At 36.8% G+C, this 13,997-nt stretch overlaps 1 protein-coding gene across 5 annotated transcripts in view; it reads left to right on the forward strand.

The window, feature by feature from the left end:
• The first annotated feature begins 235 nt into the window (after nt 1-235).
• EPS8 (epidermal growth factor receptor pathway substrate 8) overlaps nt 236-13,997 on the forward strand; it is a 263,667-nt gene continuing 249,905 nt past the window's right edge. For 3 of the 5 annotated variants that reach the window (XM_027838793.1, XM_027838797.1, XM_027838794.1), the window contains exon 1: nt 236-509. The gene's annotated coding sequence lies outside the window, so the exon portion shown is untranslated. The remainder of the gene's footprint in view (nt 510-13,997) is intronic. The other 2 variants (XM_027838795.1, XM_027838796.1) reach the window with 1 other exon arrangement.

Here is a 13,997-nt window from a genome sequence, read left to right on the forward strand (position 1 = left end):
CCCTGACTTTTTTCACGTTCAATGCCGGTGTCAGCCAGATGGTTCACCATTACCGAGGCTCGAGCCGCCTTCTTCTCTGAGCTGCAGGGAAAACCTGGACAAGTGGAGTATGCAGCTTGCTGCGAGCCCTTAGGGTGGCGTTCGCTGTCGAACTGGGCATGCTCAGCACGAAGGGCTAGGCTAGTAGCGAGTAAGAAGCTTTGGGATTACTCTGTGAGCGGAGAGAGCGCGCAGCGGGTCTGGCTGGGGAGAGTTAGGTCTCGCTGGGAAGGTCCTCTTCTCATCCCGCCTCTCTTAAGCATCGGTGCGGGAGGCAGCTGGCTTTCCCGGCCAGGGACACTCGGGAGGTGCTGCCTTGGGTCGAGGAGTGGCGGGGCTTCTGCTAGTTCACCTCGAGCCCAAGTCCATTTTCTCGGTCCTTGACCAAAGACGAGAGCTGCTGAGCTCCAAGAAAAGCTTTTGTGCACTGCTCGCTGCTGGCTCTGAGCAAGGAAAAACAGCCTACCAAGGTAAGAGAGCTACTTGACCGAAACGTTTCCAACAAAGGGGTCTTGTAGGTTTCGCAAATGCTTGACTATTTAACTCTTTCTCTTGATTTAAAAAAAAAATCTCTTTTGCTTTTTCTGTTGTTTAACTGGACTGAAGGCACTAATCGGCTTTTCACTTCTGCGTCTTTCAACTGGTGTTTGGAGTAAGGTACAGGGAGCCAACTCCTGCCCTCTGGGCATATTTAAGGTTGGTTTGTGTCCTCTACCTTCAGGGGCTTGGATTTATTCTGCTTTCTCCTGTTCTTATCTCCAAATAGAGAATTACAAGCTTTATAGCTGCAATTTTGCGAGAATTTCACTTTTTTTTTTCCGCCCTGGGAAGATGGGGAGAGAGAAACACAAAATGTCCATATAGTGTTTCCTGGTAACTTGAGCTTCTAGCTACTACACCGGGTCTTATCTTGTCAGCTGGGCTTCCATAGTCCTAGTATTCATCTCACAACTTATGCTCGTAGACTTCGGGTTTTCATAGCCTTCCTCTTTACCTCTTCACCCCCCCCCCCCCAAGAAAGTATGTTTGGTGCTAACGATTCCGTTGAAAGTGTCTCTTTTTTGGGGGGAGAGAAGAGAGGGACAAGATGCCATTTATAGTTCTCTCTCCAAATTAAAACAGAACTCTGTTGAATTAAAAAAAAAAATCCCCCGAGTTATTTTGGTTTTCTTTTCTTACGTTGTGTTACTACCTTTTATTGATTTTTTTTTTTTTTGCAAATGATTGGTTACTTTTGAGAAGACTGCCTTTCTTCTTCTCAGTGTTCACTATATTTGGGTTTGATTATTTCATATTCTTCTAAGCGTTTTCTTTTCCTTTTGTTCCATAGCCTCCCAGTACTCTTTACACTTCTTTTCTTAATACTTTTGCAATTTTTTGAAATCTTTGGGTTTGGAGTCCAAGAGCCTTGGTTCAAATCCCAGCTCTGCTACTTGCTATCTGTATCACCTTGAGTAAGTCACTTAATCTCTCTAAGCCTCAGATTTCTCTTCTGTAATATGAGGGGATTGGAGGAGATACCCTTTCCAGCTCTAAATCTATAATCCTAATGCTTCTGCATTTAGGACCATTATAATTGTTGCAAGTTGGTTGGACTAGTCTCTTTTTGCCCTCAAACAGGAGTGACATGCAGTGACTAATGAAAATCCATGAATGCAACCCCTGACTCCAAAAAATTTCTGCCAGCCACTGTGCTTAGCCCAAACTACTTACAAACTACTTGGGGCATTTATAAAAGGACCTGGTTCTTCCCCAGTATAAGAACCCCAGAGCCCTCTGACATTAAGCCATACAGAACCAGTTGGCTGTCTGGACTGAGCTCTGTTTATTTACTTAGGCATATGACTGCTTTTCTGAACCAAACCAAAACAGGGGCTTGTGGGGTTGGCAGTGAGGTGGAGAACATACATGTCATTCATTTTGCTTGTATTTGTATTCTCAGTGCCTGGCACATTGTAAGAGCTTAATATATGCTTGTTGGCCAACTGACTTACAGATCTTTTTTTATATGAGTGTTATATTGGTAGTATTTGTTATCTAATAAACCTTGCAGTGAATTTAAGGTGACTATGGTTGTATCTCTGTTACTCGAATTTCGCAAAATTAACTAATGTACACAAGAATGGTAATAATAGTGGATATTTATTTGTGGCTTTAAAGTTTGTACAATGTTTTACAAACATAATCTCATTTGAGATTCACAATGATCTTGTGAGGCAGGTAGTAGAATTATTATCTCCCTATTACAGATAAGGAAAATGAGACTCACAGACTTGAGATATCAAGGTGGATAGAGTGCTGGGTCTAGAGACAGGAAGATCTAAGTTCAAATTTGGCTGGAGACATTAGCTGTGTGACCCTAGAGAAGTCACTATTTGCCTCAATTTCCTTAATTGTAAAATAAGGACATCACCTCCCAGGATTGTTGTGAGAATCAAATGAGACATTTGTGAAGCATTAACACAGTGCCTAGTACTATGCTAGTAAGTACTATTTAAATGTTACCTGTTATTTTTGTTGTGTTGTGGTGGATTTAAAACCATCTCATCTTCACTTGAATTCCAGCACTCCATGTACCATGACATTATTTCATAGAGGCAGAGGATGCTGACCTAATAAGTACTATTAAGGATATATGTTCTAAATTGTTGTCTCAAACAAAAGCTAGGTAAAATTAACTACTGTTAGCTATGAAAATAAAAATCTTAGAGAAGTTGAACATTTGTAGTTGTATATACAAATCTTATTTTTACCAGTCATTTAAATGAATGTATTGTTGGTTTTCTGGGCAAAGTTAAATGCTTGCACTAAAGTATCATCAGTTAAAAATGTGAAATAACTGATGTCTTGGTCTTATAGTGTTTGAAGTCTAGATTCAGACGTGCTTTAATGTTTGAGATATCATTTGTTTTTAGTTTTGTTGCAACTTGGAGATAGGAGATTTAGGATTTGGGGAAGACATCTTTAAAATGAAATCACGGGGATTATATTTGTTTTGCTGTTGACTTAGTTTTTCTGTTGGAAAAACACAATCCTTCTATACCTTCCTGACTTGTGGAAGTAGTATGTGCCAGTAATCCAGATTCAGTGAATTCAGTCAACATAATTTCATCTTCCCTCACTCCTTAATGATATTTGAGATTACTTGAGGTTAGTTTTTGTTATGTATTGCATTGCCCTGGACAGTTAGCTACAAGTTTGGGAAACTTATAGGCTGTACTCACATGTTTGTCCCTTTTGGATGATAGTTTTAAAGTTTTCTTTTTTTTTTAAGAAGTTAGAATCAAAAGTGTGGGATCTTTGTCAAGTTGTTAAATAATTAGACAATGGATCTGCTGGAAAATCATACTCATTTAAAATCATTTATTAGTAGTAAACAATATTTTAAAACAAAATGAGATGCAGAAGTTGGTGTTTGTGTTGGTTGGTCACCTCCTTTTCTTCTGACCAGGAGATAGTCCTATCCTAGCTTGTTAATTACATTTCATGGCTCTTTTGGGTTTTCTATCCAAGTGTCTCCTCTTGATTTTGTTGTTTGTTTATTTTGATGGCCTTTAGGTCCTTGCTCTTTTCCTCTCTATATTCTAACTTCATTTTCTTCTTTCTCCATATTTTCCACTCATGAACTATAGTAAATCTTTAATAAAAACAAGATAAATGCTAGAGGAAAGTGGTAGCCAAAGTGTCAACTTATCCTTTTTCATGACAAATTTAATGCAAAGTTAGCATTTTATCACTTATTTAAATGGTATAAATTTTAGGTTAATTTGATTAATTAGGTTAATTTAATTAGATTAATCAACATACACTATGAAACTTGTTAATATCTACAGTGATGTATAAGAAAAAAAGTTTTTTACCTTGCTTTTAGAAGGTGGTTAATGCAAGAAACTATTTGTAGTTGGTGATGGTTATTAATTCTTCCTTATGAGAAGTTCCATAATAACATAGCTGAAACACCTGATTTTTTTTAAGTTGAATGGACAAAATAGCAACTTCAGGTTTTTGATTTCAGTTCTCTAGGTGATTATCTCGTTAGTCTTTTCAAGACATCTATAATTGTGACTTTAGGTCAGATTAGCATTTCAAAATAGCATTCAAGCACAGTTTATTCATTTATGATGTATTTTGCAAAAATCACTTGCGAGCCGTTTCTGGAGAGGTTTGTTGATTAAGGTGTCATGTCTGCCTTGTATCAAGAGTTTGGTTCCTAGAGATTAGGTGTGACATTCATGATACTCTTCCACCTCTGTAAATGTCAACAAAGATATTTGCAGCTGGAAAGTGTTAATAATTTTATTTTTCACAAAGAAAATCTGAGATATGGGAAGGTGGTGGTGAACCTCAAGTGGCATATGTGCCTGTTATCTAGGAGTCAAACTCCTGATGAAGACAGGCATAGACACTCTACCTATCAACCAAACCTGCCCTTATAAATTGTCTATTTTTTAAAAGTATTTTAAGATTTCTTGGTAAATGTTTTGTATTAATATTATTGATATTAGTTGATAATGTCTTCATTGTTGCATAGGCAACTAGGTGTCGCAGCAGATAATGTTAGGCTTGGAGTTAAGAAGACTTGAGTTCACCTCAGACACTAAATAGCTGTGTGTCCTTGGACAAACCATTCCTCATCTATAAAATGGGCTAATAATAGCACCTATCTCACAAGGCTATGGAGATCAAATGAGATAATATATAAAGTACTTTTCAAAGTTTGAAATGTCATATGCATGCTATTATTATTCACAGCTTATGAAAATAATAACTAATAATATAATACTTTAAGGTTTGCAAAAAGTTTTACAGCATCCATGGTAGATGCTATTATTATCTCTAGTTTACTGGAGATGAAGATAGTAAGTGTCTGAAGTTGGATATAAACCTAGGTCTTCCTGACTACAGGTCCAACTGTTTATCTACTGTACTACCCAGTTGCCAATAACATAGCATTTAAAAGTTACAAAATGTATATTTTTACATATGCTTTTTCCTACCAAGAACCCTATAAAGGAGGCAGTACAAATATTATTGTCCTATGAGGAGATAGTATGGAAATTATTTCCCCATTTTACATATGTGAAAATCAAGGCCCAGAAAGGTAATGTGATGGTGGGCCGCAGTGTTCAAAACTCTAAAAATGAAAAGAAAATAGATATAGGGCCGGCTTTGGAGTCAGGAACACCTGAGTTCAAAGTCCTATCTTTGATACATAATTGCTATGTAACCTTGACTAAAGCATCTCTTAGGGTCTCAGGCAGCTCTCTAAAACTGAGCCACAAGGGAGTTGCGACCCTGTATTGATGTGCAGAGTTTCCACACAGGAGAGTTCCCTACATTTCTAAAGTGACAGACCAGACTCCCCCCAAAACAAACAAATAGTAAACAGATAAGAGTTGTACTTGGTTGTTTGGTCTCCTAAACACTTTGAAACAAGCTGTATTGTGCTCTTTGCTGGTCATTGCACATGTGGAGTATTGTGCTGAGTTCTGGTCAATACATTTTAGGAAAAGACATAAACAAATTGGAGTGTATTTAAAGGAAAATGACCAACATAGGGAGAGGACTGTTCAGCAGTATCGTTGGAAGGAATAAGGATGTTTAACTGGGAGAAGAGATGATTTGGAGATGTAACTGTGAAAGATAGCCACGTGGAAGAAATTAGTCTTCTCATGGTAGAAGCAGTGGGTGGTAGCTGTAGAAAGGCAGATTTGAGCTCCATGTCAGGATAACTTGCCTTACGGTTAGAACTGTCCAAAAGTGGATTGGACTGTCTCCCAAGGTTTTGGGTTACCTCCACTGAAGTGGAGGCTGTAATGACCACTCTTTAGGGATGTAGCAGAGGAGATTCCATTTCAGGTACCAGTTGGAGTAGATGCTTTCTGAGAGCCTGTGATTGTGTGACTAGGTGACCGCCGAAGTCCATTTCAATTCTAGAATTTTATGACATTGTGCCTTGACTAAAGTCATTGAGTCGGTAAGTGATCAAATCAGGATTTGAATCCATGTTTTCTTAGGTGAGTTCTTTGTATTGCCAAGTTACCTCTCAAAGTGATTGGGTAATATGGTTTAAGTGCATAAGTGGGTAAAATGAATGGCTGAAAATAGCTGAGTCCCAATGAATGAAGCAGTCAAGAGTGTCAGGATGGCAGTCTGTTCTTTTTTTGTAATCTCATATTCATACCAATTAAATGGTAACCTGGCTAAATGACCATGGCTCAAAAGAACTGAAATTGACTAAAGTGCCGTTGTTTTCTTGCATGCTGGGATATAATGTTTTACTTTTTTTCTCTCTCTTGTCATTAGGGGGTATACTCATAAAGTGGGAGGTTTCTTCAAAGAAGAAGAGACCAGAATAAGCTGGAACAAATAACAACCACCACAAATAAAACAATCACTACTTGTCAGACATTGTGTGAGGTGCTTTATAATTCTTATCTCATTTGATCCTCACAACAACCCTGGGAAGTAGGTGCCGCTATTATCCCCATTTTACAGACGAGGAAACTGAAGCAAACTGGGATTAAATGACTTGTCCAGAGTCATACACGGCAATATTGTAACATGTTATTCTATTGAACCCAAGAAGAACAAGGAGTTTTCTTACAGGGTAAATAAAGGTCATTTACCTTTTCCCTTACTTTCAAAGCTAGAGTTCCATAAATAGAATATCGTATTCTATGTTCAGTATAATTTTTGTACATTTTCCCCTTCTCTTGTCCACTTTTTCCTCTTCCTCCTCCCCCCTTTCCTCCTCTTTCTCCTCCTTCACCTCTCTCTTCCTCCCCAAATCTTAATTTACATGTTGAATGATTGGCTGAGCATCTTGGACCTTTTGAAACTTATTTAAAGAAAGCTGAAAGGGAGGCAGTTAGATGGTACAGTGGATAGAGCACTGGCCTTGAAGTCAGGAGGACCTGAGTTCAAATCCGGCCTCAAACCAAATGCTTGACACTTACTAGCTGTGTGATCCTGGGCAAGTCACTTAACCCCAGTTGCCTAAAAATAAATAAAAATTAAAAAAAGAAAGGTGAAAGGGTAAAGATGAGAAATAAGAAAAAGAAACCAGGACTCATACTCCTTTTCTCCTAAGGAGTTAATATACTGCTTATACCCTTTGACATTCCTTTCACATTCTAAGCATAACTGATGTCCCTTTGTGTGAAAAATAGTACATGTTAAGGTAATTAAAAGGGATTAGCCTATTATTTTTCATCTTCACAAAAGCAGCACAAGGGGAAATTTAAGTTAGTGCTTAGGAAGAAGTACTTACTTTAGAAGTAGTAAATCATTAAATGTAAATCATTAAAACTAGAGGTTGTAGAATGTGCTAAGACTACTATACTACTGTTGATTCCTACCCTATTGGGAGTAGTTCTTTAAGTAGTCCTGTATGGAATTAAAATATTTTGTTGTTATTGTTGTTCAGTCGTTTCAGTTATGTCTGACTCTTCATGACTCCATTTGGGGTTTTCTTGGCAAATATATTAGAGTGGTTTGCCATTTCTTTCTCCATCTCATTTTACAGTTGGGGAAACTGAGGCAAACAGGGTGAAGTGACTTGCTCAGGATCACACAGCTAGAATACCTCAGTCCCACCACTCTAATAGCTGGGGCAGCTGGGTGGCATAGTGGGTACAGTGCCAGGCCTGGAGTCAGGAAGACTCATTTTCCTGAGTTCAAATCTGGCCTCCGATGTTTCCTAGCTGTATGACCTTGGACAAGTCACTTAACGCTGTTTGTCTCAGTTTCCCCACCTGTAAAATGAACTGGAGAAGGAAATGGCAAACTACTTTAGTATCTTTGCCAAGAAAACCCAGATGGAGTCATGAAGAGTTGGACACGACTGAACAACAACAAAGATATTTATAGTAGCTTAACCTGTTGAACCTAACTTTTTCTTGCCCATTGATTCTCAAGAAGTGTGGGGGAGGGAAGAACAGAAGAGGAAAGAGTTGTATGTTTCATTTGGGTTAAATGGGCAGTCCATTCTCATTTTGCTCAAAATCAATTTTGTATTTAGTTGCATAGCAACATAAATATCCCATAGGAAGCTAAGTTCAATCCTGCTCTTGCTTTTGCAGATATTATGCTTTCAATTTTAGGGTAAAGAAAAAATACATGAAGGACTTCAGAGATGGCTCTTTATGGAAGAAATATAAGTGTATAGAGAGGGCCCACACTGTTCCAAATTGAAGTCTGTTACTGGAGGCAGCATGACATAGTGGACAGAGAGTTGGTTTTGCAGTCTGAAAGATTTGGGTTCAAGTTCTGTCTCTGACACAGCCTTTGTGACCAAGTCACTTAATCTCTCAGTGCTTCTGACAACTCCCCAAGACAATAAATTGCCACATTGGTGGAGAGTTTTTCCCTACATTGAAGAAATTATAGGTGCAAATTTACCTCCCCTAATGGAAGATTACTGATTTAAAGTGACCTTTGTTTTTTTTTTTTTAAACACTGAACTCTTTTATAGGACCCATTGAAATATTCTAGTCCTTCCTCATTTGGGAAATGAAAGTACAACATTCAATTGGTAAGTGTTTTTTTTCCAACTGCAGGTGTAGTTGAATTGTCTCAATAGATCCCCTTCCCCCTTCCAGTGTCTTTTTATATATATATATGATATATGATTGTGGACATCAACCGTCTAAATGGATTTTTCTAGGAGATTCTCTGATTATACCAATTCTTCTAAATTTGTTATATTTTCCATTAGAATAACATAAAAATAGGTAATGAAGGCAGTTCTTTTTAAAAAGACACTGGATACTGGCTCAGCATGCTTTTTGTTGATTTTCTGAGATACTTGTGGCTAATGGTTGCTTCAGACATAAAGGTGTTCAATAGAATGATTTTATTAAAGCATCCTGTGGCTTTATATAAAACCTTAAGAAAAAAAAGGAGAAATGAAAATGGATAAAATGCACACTTAAACTTTCCTATCTGGCTAATAAAAGCATGTCACATTTAAAATCTTGCTGGGTTAATCCTTTCACCCTGTTTTTCAGAAATTCAGGTTTGTGAATTATTTACTTTGTTAAATGAGTGACCTGTCTTCTGCCAGACATGTTGCTTAATAATTTCTTACTTCCATGTATGGAAGGAGGTAATATTATTGCAGTTCTTGAGGAATATTTTGTTCACAGATGATTGTTGTGTTTTTGTTAGGATGTCTTTGTTTGTTTGGGAGGGGATGAGGCCAGTCCCTCTGATTTCCCCATTCCATCAATTTTTAGCTTATGTCTTGTTATGGTGAACCTAAACACATTTAAGGAATTTTTAAAAATCCTATTTACCTAGGAATGCTTCTCTAGGACACTAATCCTTACGCTGATATGACTTTACAACCATAGGCTTTGCGTTTGGAGTACGTGAAATTACATATACAGTTTATTCTTAGTACCATGTGTAAACAAGGAAGCTGTGTTTTTCCATGCCTCAGAATCCTTTAAGAAATATATATATATATATATATAAATAAGAGAATACAGATTTTCTTGGTGGGGCTTTTATTTAGTTCTTCAGTTGTGTGTTATTAATAATTTAAAAGCAACAATTCTTTCTGTGATAAAAATCTAGTCACTGGGTCAAATCTTGTAGCATTATTCACATGATACTCATGCATGTAATGGAGTAGAATCAGAATATATGACAGTAAAGTAAGTATTAAGTAAGCACCATTTATGGGATCAGAAGATTTAGAGCTTAGAAGGTACATTGTAAGGAATCTAGTCTTTTACTTATGAGGAAATTGAGACTGACAGAAGTTAAATGACTTCTCCAAGGTCACGTAGGTAAGAAATAGTAGAGGCAAGGGTTAAACCATGTTATCCGACTCTAAATCTAGTGTTCTTTTTAGTATACCAAACTGTTTCCTATCAATGTCTGCTAATAACTATATTTGTTAAAATTATGTGTGTGTGTGTGTGTGTGTTTCGTACCTATGCATATATGTTAATAGCTTGAAACTGCACTAAGACTTTTTGGGACAACGTATAAAGCTAATATATGTTGGGGGGGGTGTCAGTCAGTCAGCCAACAAAACTTTTAAAAGTATCTACTATGTGCTAGGCGCTGAGCTAAACTAGGAATACAAAGAAAGGTGAGGGATAGTCCTTCCATTTAAGAAACTAACAGTATACAGAGGAAGAAGCATGTAAACAGTTATGCATAATGTCATCTTGAGTATAGAAACTCCCTCAGTTGATACTAATTAGCAATTTATCTGCAATTTAGAACTTGAAAAATATCCAGGGGCTTTGTGAGGTTGTGGCTTGCTCAGGGTCGCAAAGCTTATATGTATAGGAGATGAGCCTTGAACTTAGGTGATCCTGACTGAGGCCTGCCCCCTATCCACTTTGCCATCCTGTCTCTCTGTGTTTGAGAATATGTTTATTGCATATCAGTAAGTGGGTAAATGTTAACGATCTCTATGTAATACACACATGCATATAAATAAGCAATGTATAAGTTCTTTGAATAATCAAGATGAAACAATAGGTGTTTTAGAGGGAAAAAAAAATTTAGCATAGATTGCACTTGAAATATTTTGAATGTTAAGCTCTGTGCTTTTCTTTGATGTGGAAAATATTAGCTGTTCTCATTGACTTAAAAGAATGGTAAGTATTAGAAGCACATTTTTTTTCTTTCTATACATTTAGTTCAATTTAGTTTTCCATGCAGATTTTAGTATAATCTGTATCCCAGCTGTCGAAAGAAAACTTTCAGTACTGATTGCCATAATATCTGTGTTCTAGAACTTGGCAGGATTTCATGTTTTTAAGTTTTAAGAATTGTTATTTTCCATAGTCTGTTGTAGGAAACAGTCCAATAAAAATAGTGAAGCAGATATACTTATCCTGCTTCTGGCTGTTGTTTTTGTTTTGTTTTGTTTTTTCTTTTCTGATTCCTTCCTTCAAATAATCTTAGTTACTAAGTGTATTTTTTTGTAACCTTGATTTCCTCCCAGTTGCTATTCTACCTCTTTCTCATTGTTTAGTGAGGTCAAAATCAGAGACAAAGTAGACAGAATAAAGAAGACCATGGTCCTTGTGACAGTGAAGGTTAAGTTTAGGTTGATAAATTGTTGGAAATAAAAGATGTTATCAAAGTCATCTCTTTCAAGTGGAAAGGTGGCATGGACTAGTGGATAGAGTGCCAGACCTGGAGTCAGGAAACCCTGAGTTCAAATTCCACCTCTGACGCAAGCTGTATGAACATGGGTAAGTTGCTTGACCTCTCTGTGTGTTTCCTTCTCAGCGAAAAGGTATACTATCTGTAGCACTTTTGTACCACAGGATTCTCATGGGCCTTAGATGAAATGATGTTTGATAAATGCATTGCAAGCTATAAACCATTATATAAATGTCATTATTATTATTAATTTATCTAGTTAAGTCATACATTATTTTGTAAATAGTTATACCACAATAGAAAGATGATTAAACCTCAGCAGAGTAAAATACTGGCAGGTAAAAGTGTGACTGCAATATGAATTGCAAGAAAAAGGTCCAGTTGTGATATCTGTGTGAAATTAGACAAAGAGAGCTCAGACATTTTTATTTTGTTCAGCCTTACTGTAATAGAGTTTGTATGTACAGGCGTAACCAGTATCAAATCATCTCACCTAAAGCATAACTATATACAAGCAGTCTGATATGAAACTGTAAAACTAATTTGACCTGCCTCCCAGCATCAGCAATTTAAAGAGGCTCCAGAGAGCAGTAAAGATTGTTCTCCATCCTTGCCTCCAATTGTAATCCCCTCACGTATTCCACCTCCCCACACACATACATTCTAAGGAAAAAAAAGAAACATTTAGCCTTGGGGAAGAATCAATCTCCCATAGGTGGTGACCTGCAGAGAGTAGTTTTGTGTGGGATACAGATGTTCTCCGGGGAGCATATTAAGGAGTCAACATGGTTAAGGACATGTGGGAAAAGCAAATCTGAGCATAGGACTTTTTTCTTGCTATTTGAGAAGGAGGCATTGTCTCATGGTGTGAACACACAGGGATCAGCTCTCTATAGGCTGAGTGAGACTCATGTATATCTCTAAGGCTATAGATAATTCATATGTGTTATTTTGAAACAAGCTTCATTAAATATTAGATCTTAGTTTTCATTAATGTATTCATTGAGGTATTGACTTAAATATCCTAAAAGTACCTTGCTTAATAAAGTCATAAAATAAGATTGATTAGAAGTTCAAATTAGATTTTTATCAAATGGAAACTCCCACATTTCTCTTTGAATTTTTCTTACTGCCTTGGATTATCTGCTTAAGTTTTCAGAAGCTATTATAATTATCTATTAATGTAAGGCAGTAGTAATTGAATTATAGACATTTGATCACTATCTGAGCCATATAGCATAGGAAACCATGAAAAAGTAGAATAATTTAGGATGGTGGTTGCCAGTTCCCTCTATGTGTAAAAAATTTCTGTAATTCAGTTAACATTGTTAAATGGGCTGAGCATGTATTTTCTTTTTTAAACATTCAAGGATAGAATGGTGGTAAGGTGTTGGGAGAAGGCAGTGGTATGTTAACTTTTGGTTATGTTCACAGACAAGAAAGTGTGATGAAAATACTCACTTTTTTTGGAAGTCTAAAAGCCTTCTTAATCATGTTCACTAACCCTCATGCTGCTTATAAGCTATAAGAAGGAAACTCTTAAGTTGAAAAGCAGTTACCAAAATTTATTAGCATAAATGTCTTAGGAAATTTGTTAAGGATATAGGTTTAGTCAAGGTAGAATATAGGAATTGTCCTAATAAATATCTCACTCGGTGATAACTATTTTCTAAATATTTTTGTGGTTCTGAAATGCTATCTCAGTCATGCTCTATCATGGACTGTCAAAGTGGGAAGTCTGTGGGTTCTTTGTCAGTCTCTTGTACAGGGTTTAACCTAGTTAAGCAGAGAGTCCATCCCAAAGACTGGCCACTGCTTGATGAATTTCTTGGCAGTAAGTATCTCATAGCAACCATTTGTTGAGGTCTGGAGTGGTTGCAGTGTGTGTTGGTAGGAGAAATACTCACATGAATGAAATTATAAATCTTTTGAAGGATAAAGTAAGCTTGGCCAAGAGTTGAGTATATGCTTTTATTCATTCGCATAGTAGCACTTTTGTTTTTAAGCAAGCAAGTGAAACCAAGAAAATAAGTACCTATAGGGATTTATGACAACTTGAGTTTATGGACAAGGTAAGCAAGAAACTCCTTTGTGTTTGTGATAGTGATTGGCACCTGTGTTATTGAATACCATCCAGGGTATAACCACTAGAAAGAAACTGCCATTGGTATAAGTGATTTTAGCAACTCCATCCTGGTAATCCATAGTTTAGTATTGCTTGTTATTTAGGCATCTCAAAATGATAGTGCAAGCCACTTTGGGCCTTTAGACATAATTAATGTCAAGACAAATTAGCTAATGGATTGTTTGTTTTTTTGTTCCAGAGTTGTGAATTATGAGTGGAGGAGACTCTTCCATGATGAAATTCTCCTTACTGATGCAGACCAGTGACTATTTTGCAGCACAGAGTTTTAAAGCTGGGTTTCTTAACCTTTTGGGGGATCATAGACCCCTTTGGTGAAGACTAGGGTCCTCTTCTTTAAATTAACATTTTAAATGCATTATATAAAATGCATAAGATTACAAAGGAAACAAATTATATTTGAAATAATTTTCAGAATATTAAAAAAAACTCAAGTTCATAGGTTTCTTAACCTTTGTTTTAAAGAGTTGCTTGGGGTATTGAGAAGTTAAATGACTTGCTGAGGGTCATATAGTTGGTGTATGTCAACGATAGAACTTGAATCCAGGTCATTTGACCATGAGGTAGATTTCACTATGCTGTTCTGTCTTACAGTATTAGTTAGCTAATAGGATTAGGGATAAGAATTAGGTAAGTCATTTTGACCTGGTGGCCTGAACTAACTCAACCCAGCTAGTGT

Source organism: Vombatus ursinus, unplaced genomic scaffold (genome assembly GCF_900497805.2).
Source record: "Vombatus ursinus unplaced genomic scaffold, bare-nosed wombat genome assembly UNPS02014830.1, whole genome shotgun sequence".
In the NCBI taxonomy this organism is placed as follows: Eukaryota; Metazoa; Chordata; class Mammalia; order Diprotodontia; family Vombatidae; genus Vombatus; species Vombatus ursinus.